The sequence below is a fragment of the Morus notabilis genome, unplaced genomic scaffold, assembly GCF_000414095.1.
Source record: "Morus notabilis unplaced genomic scaffold, ASM41409v2 Scaffold1265, whole genome shotgun sequence".
In the NCBI taxonomy this organism is placed as follows: domain Eukaryota; kingdom Viridiplantae; phylum Streptophyta; class Magnoliopsida; order Rosales; family Moraceae; genus Morus; species Morus notabilis.
In genome coordinates, this window is record NW_010357863.1 from 59,861 (window position 1) to 64,686 (window position 4,826).

Below are 4,826 nucleotides of genomic sequence, written 5' to 3' on the forward strand. Positions count from 1 at the left end.
GTGACGGCGTTTTTCCTTTGAATATATTTTTATTGGGTGCTTATTTTCGTCGTAGGATTCTACTTTGAATTTTTGGATGGATAACCGATTAGATGACATAAAAAAAAAAAAAAAAAAAATTATTGGTGACATCTTGTCTCTCATCCTTTTACTATTTTTATAGTAAAAATTATTGGATGAGGTTGTGCAGTATTGTACCTTTAATCCATCCTAAAATTATTGGATCCACTGCCTGTAACGCACTAACGTCAATAATACAAGTTACAACCAACTTGCTCGCTTTATATTTTTTCTTCATTAAAAAAAAAAAAAAAAACAGTTATCTCAAATCTGCATATCTTCAATAACTTTCTTGACTACTGGGCCTGTTGAGAGCTGAAAGTACAATAATCGGCGAGTTATTTCTGAAGTTGGTTGGAATTGAATCGGTGAACAGCTCTGACTCTTGAAATTATGGATACTGGTGCTTAGGTATGTTGCTACTGTCTTCTCATACTTGTTTCTTCTACTGCTTTTGCTTTGCTTCTTAAATATTTCATTGTTGTTTGGCTTTCTTTTACCTTAGTGTTTGTAGTTTCTTTTGTTGTATTCTCTTCATCAATGAAGAAATGATCTTACAACTAAATTGCAGGGGTTTGTATAACTTTAAAATGAAATTTTCTTTATAATATAATTACAAAATTTGCTAAAAACACATTTGTAAATTAAATAATTTAGAGAACTTTTATGGTATAGGACTGCTACTTTACCATACCGGTAAAAACTGTTGTTTTAATGAACTATTGTTGGATTAGTTTTTGTACTGTTATAACTGTTGATGGACTGTTATTTTTTTTATACTGTTATAACTAAATTTTATCTGTTTCATTAACATTCTTTCTAAATTTAAACTTCTAATATTACGGAGTAATAAATATTCCGATTTCTTATTATGTATCCCGTCTCAGCGGGAATTTGCGGTCTTTGGTTATCGGTCTCCAATAATTTTACTTATGTTTTGAAATTTATGAAATATTTTATCCGAGAATTTCTGTCACTGAAACTCACATTTGAGAATAAACGTAACACTTTGAAATTAATTGTCATCAAATAATTTACCTTAGTTAGCATAAAATTTCGTATTATCAAAATATACGAATTAACGAAAAATTCATTATCTTAATCCCGATAATTATCGGGATTTATACTAATGAAATTTCCGGACAATACATGTCGGCATCTTACTCGATTGCCAAGGAAGCTTAATCAATTTGCGACATCTGGACGTTAAAGGTCTACCTTTAGAAGAGATGCCACTGCAGATTAGCAGCATGAAAGGCTAGCGAACTTTACAGAAGATGGTTTTGGGAGACAAGCAGAGTGCGTTAAGAATTAATGAGTTGAAAGAGCTTCAACATTTGCATGGAAAGCTTAAAATTTCAGGGATTGAAAACGTTGTTAACGCAATGGAGGCATTGGAGGCTAATTTGAAGGATAAGAGGTGCCTTACAGAACTAAGTCTGATCAGATGGAAGGCTGATGCCGTTGCTGATGATGAGAGTTCACAAGAAGAAAGACAAGTACGTACTCGATGCGCTTCGACCTCATACGAACTTGAGAGATCTTGAATTTGAGTCTTACAGAGGTATAACATTCTCGGATTCATTCTCTAATTTGGTATCATTTTGCCTAAGAAACTGCAAAAATTGTTGGTTTTTACCGCCACTTGGGCAGATATCAGAGATCTTACAATTGATGGATTAGATAGTGTGGTGTCAGTAGGTGATGAGTTTCATTGCGGTACTTGTCCTTCATTCAGATCGCTAGAATCGCTGACGTTTGAAAACATGCTCGAATGAAACGAATGGTCAATAAGAAATTAATACTGGAAAATTGTCCAAAGCTTCTTGTGGGCTTATCTATTTTTGATCTATTTTATGAATTGTACAATGAATTGTTATTTTATTTTTATATGTAGCTGTTCTACGGTACTCATCTGGTTCCCATATAGAATGTTACCTTTTGCTATTGTTTGCAGGATGCACACGCATTTGGCAGATGAAGGCTTCCTAATGGAAATTGGAAAATGAGAATTGCCAAGCTCAGATCAGATTATATATGCTTTCTTCTGGAATATTCCATCAACTGTTAAATAATGTGGCATATGGCAATCGACGACAGTTCATTTTAAGGTTTTTGAATTCTTTCATTCTCAGTGAAGAAACTAGGGGCGCGTTTGGAACTAGTTTCAAAATAATTTTATTTTTTGTATGAAAATGAAAATGAAAACGTTTTCAATCTCAGACAGAAATCATTTTTAAAAATGCGTTTGTTAGTTTTATCAAGAGAATGTTTTCAGCATAAAAAAAACTCATTGAATGGTCAGTGGGAAGTCTCTAATGGCTCCAAAAGAGGCTTTTCCTCATTGTTGGTCTCTTATTTCTGAAGGTTACAATTCCGTTGTTTTCTGATTTGGAATAAATCTAGAAACTGGCGGTTGTTACAAATCATTATGTAGATTAATTCACAAAGAGGGATTATGATGTGGAGATCTAACAAAAAATTGATAAAGAGAGGGATTAGTATGGCTTCTTGTTGTAGTATTGTGGTTTTTATGAGGAGTCCATAACTCATCTCTTTTTAAAATGCTCGCTGCTAAATATCTTTGGAAGTGGATTGGGGCTGTCTTTAAAAAGAAAGATCAATCTGAAAAATGGTGTTGCTGATTTTGTGGCTTCTATTCTTTCAGATTCCCTCAGTCCGCAGATCAAGAATTACTGGTTGCTTGGTTGTGTTACTCGTTGTTGGGTGATTTGGGATTTCAGGAACAAAGCTCGTCATGAGAATTTCAATCCATCCTTTCATTCTGCTTTGGTTCTCATTTTTAGCTCTTTGAAGGGTTCTAGTTATTTTAATCTGGGGGTTTCTTTAAACTCTTATGAGGATAAACTAGTTCTTCAAAAGTTGCATCATGCATGTTAACCCAAATCTGTCTAGTTGCTTAAGGGGATTTTTCAGGAATTTTTGAGGCTTTGTGTGTGGTTGTTTTAGTATTTTTCTTGAAGAGAGTGTTTTGCTTTTGAAGCGGAGATTTGAGCTATTATCAATGCCATTTTTATTGATTATGAGAATGGTTGGCGTAAGTTTTGGCTTGAAAGTGATTCTTTTTTGGCCATTTTGCTTCTTAAAACAGATTCTATGGATGTGCCTTGAAAAATGAGGAATGAGTGGAATCGGGCTATATAGTTGTCTCAGAAAATGGTTTTTAGGTTTTTTCATGCATATAGGGAAGCTAATTGTTGCACTGACAAATTGGCCAATCTTAGGATAATGAACAGGGATAGGATGTGGTGAATTTCTTATCCTGATTATCTTGATTTTTGATGTATAGAGATTGAGTTTCTGTTCTTTGTTTTTTACTCTTTTCTTTCTTTAATAATGTTCTCCTCTTTTGAGGAAGTTTCATCCAAAAAAGAGAACGATTTTTTAGGAAGTTTCATTCAAAAAGGAAATAACAATTGAAATGGTTGTGTAAAATAAAATTGTTTAAATAGAGATGTATTTAAGTATTATTATTTTAACGGGTCATTTAGAAATACTTTTTTCTTAGATCATTTTTCATATTACAAAGACCATATGAAATTAGATTTCGTAGAGACATATTTGAAGTTTGTATTGGTCAATGGTCACTATTGTCACTTCTCCCTTTTTTCCTTTTTTTCCTTTTTTTTTCTTGTTTTTTTTTTTTTGTTTTTTGCTCATGCTGTCGTTTATTGTTTCTGTAATGACTGAGAAAATTTCAGACTTTAAATAATACAATTTATTTATTTAAGCCAAGGATTTTCCTAGAAATTATTATGTGACTGAAGGATTTATGGAATCAATATATGTATTCCTAAATTCTGTAGCAGATTTCATGTTAAGTTCATGTTTTCGATCAAGTAAATTCGATCGATAAATTCTTGCCATACTTTAAGGCAGAATAATTTTCAGTACAAGTATAGTTTGAGAATCTTAATTTCAAGAATCTCCAAACACAGCATGATGTTAGCAGCGTAAAAAAAACGCACTGACATTTTTAAAGAAGAGAAAATCCTTAATTGCCAGACAGCTAGGTTAAAGTCACAAGATAGATACCTATAGTAGAAGGGTACAATGTGAGCTAAGGAGTTGACACCGTCAGAAATAATGTCATTCCCGGGATATAATGCAGAAAAGTTAAATTTAGAATTTATTCAGTCTAGAATTAATTTCAAGACTTGAAACAGTTTAAGATATTACGCGAGTAAGAATTTAACGTGATATCAAAGCAGATGAGGATTTAAAAGTTGAACTGTAAATAAGTAGTAGAAAAAAAAAAGAACTGTCAGAAACAAGAATTTCCTGTCAGCTAAGTACCCTTTACAGTCAGTATGATTTTTACCTGATTCAAAGGTAACTTAAGAGAGTGGACTAAAGTACAAGGGGTAGGATTTATTTTTCTCTCTCTCATTCTCCACTTGGCCGGCCATGTATAGTAGAAATAGAGCCAAAATTTGGCTAGTTGAGTGTGATAAAAGGTTACAAGTTATGGTGTGATGTGATGGTAGTGGTTGAAGGGGAATTAATGACAATTTTGCTTCTCATTTTCTCCTTCCATAACCGGCCAAGAAAGGGGAGAATTGAACCAAAATTTGGTTGATTGAAGGAGTTGATGTGATGTTAAAAAAAATTATTTCCAAGTTGCCTATAAAAGGAACCATCATAGGATAAGCCTCATTTTTTTTCTCCTCTCCTTTTTCCCACATCAAAAATCCGGCCATACACACCATTTCCTCTCAAATATTTTCTCCCACTCTCCAAATCTT

The 4,826-nt window shown here is 33.1% G+C and overlaps 1 long non-coding RNA gene across 2 annotated transcripts; it reads left to right on the top strand.

The window, feature by feature from the left end:
- Positions 1–329: 329 nt before the first annotated feature.
- Positions 330–3,110, top strand: LOC112095022. 2 transcript variants are annotated; one of them, XR_002903736.1, is made up of 4 exons: positions 330–471; positions 1,237–1,624; positions 2,018–2,171; positions 2,729–3,110. It is a non-coding gene; the product is annotated as an uncharacterized LOC112095022 (long non-coding RNA). The 2 variants fall into 2 exon arrangements; XR_002903734.1 differs by lacking the exon at positions 330–471 and having other exon boundaries at positions 1,143–1,624.
- Positions 3,111–4,826: the final 1,716 nt, after the last annotated feature.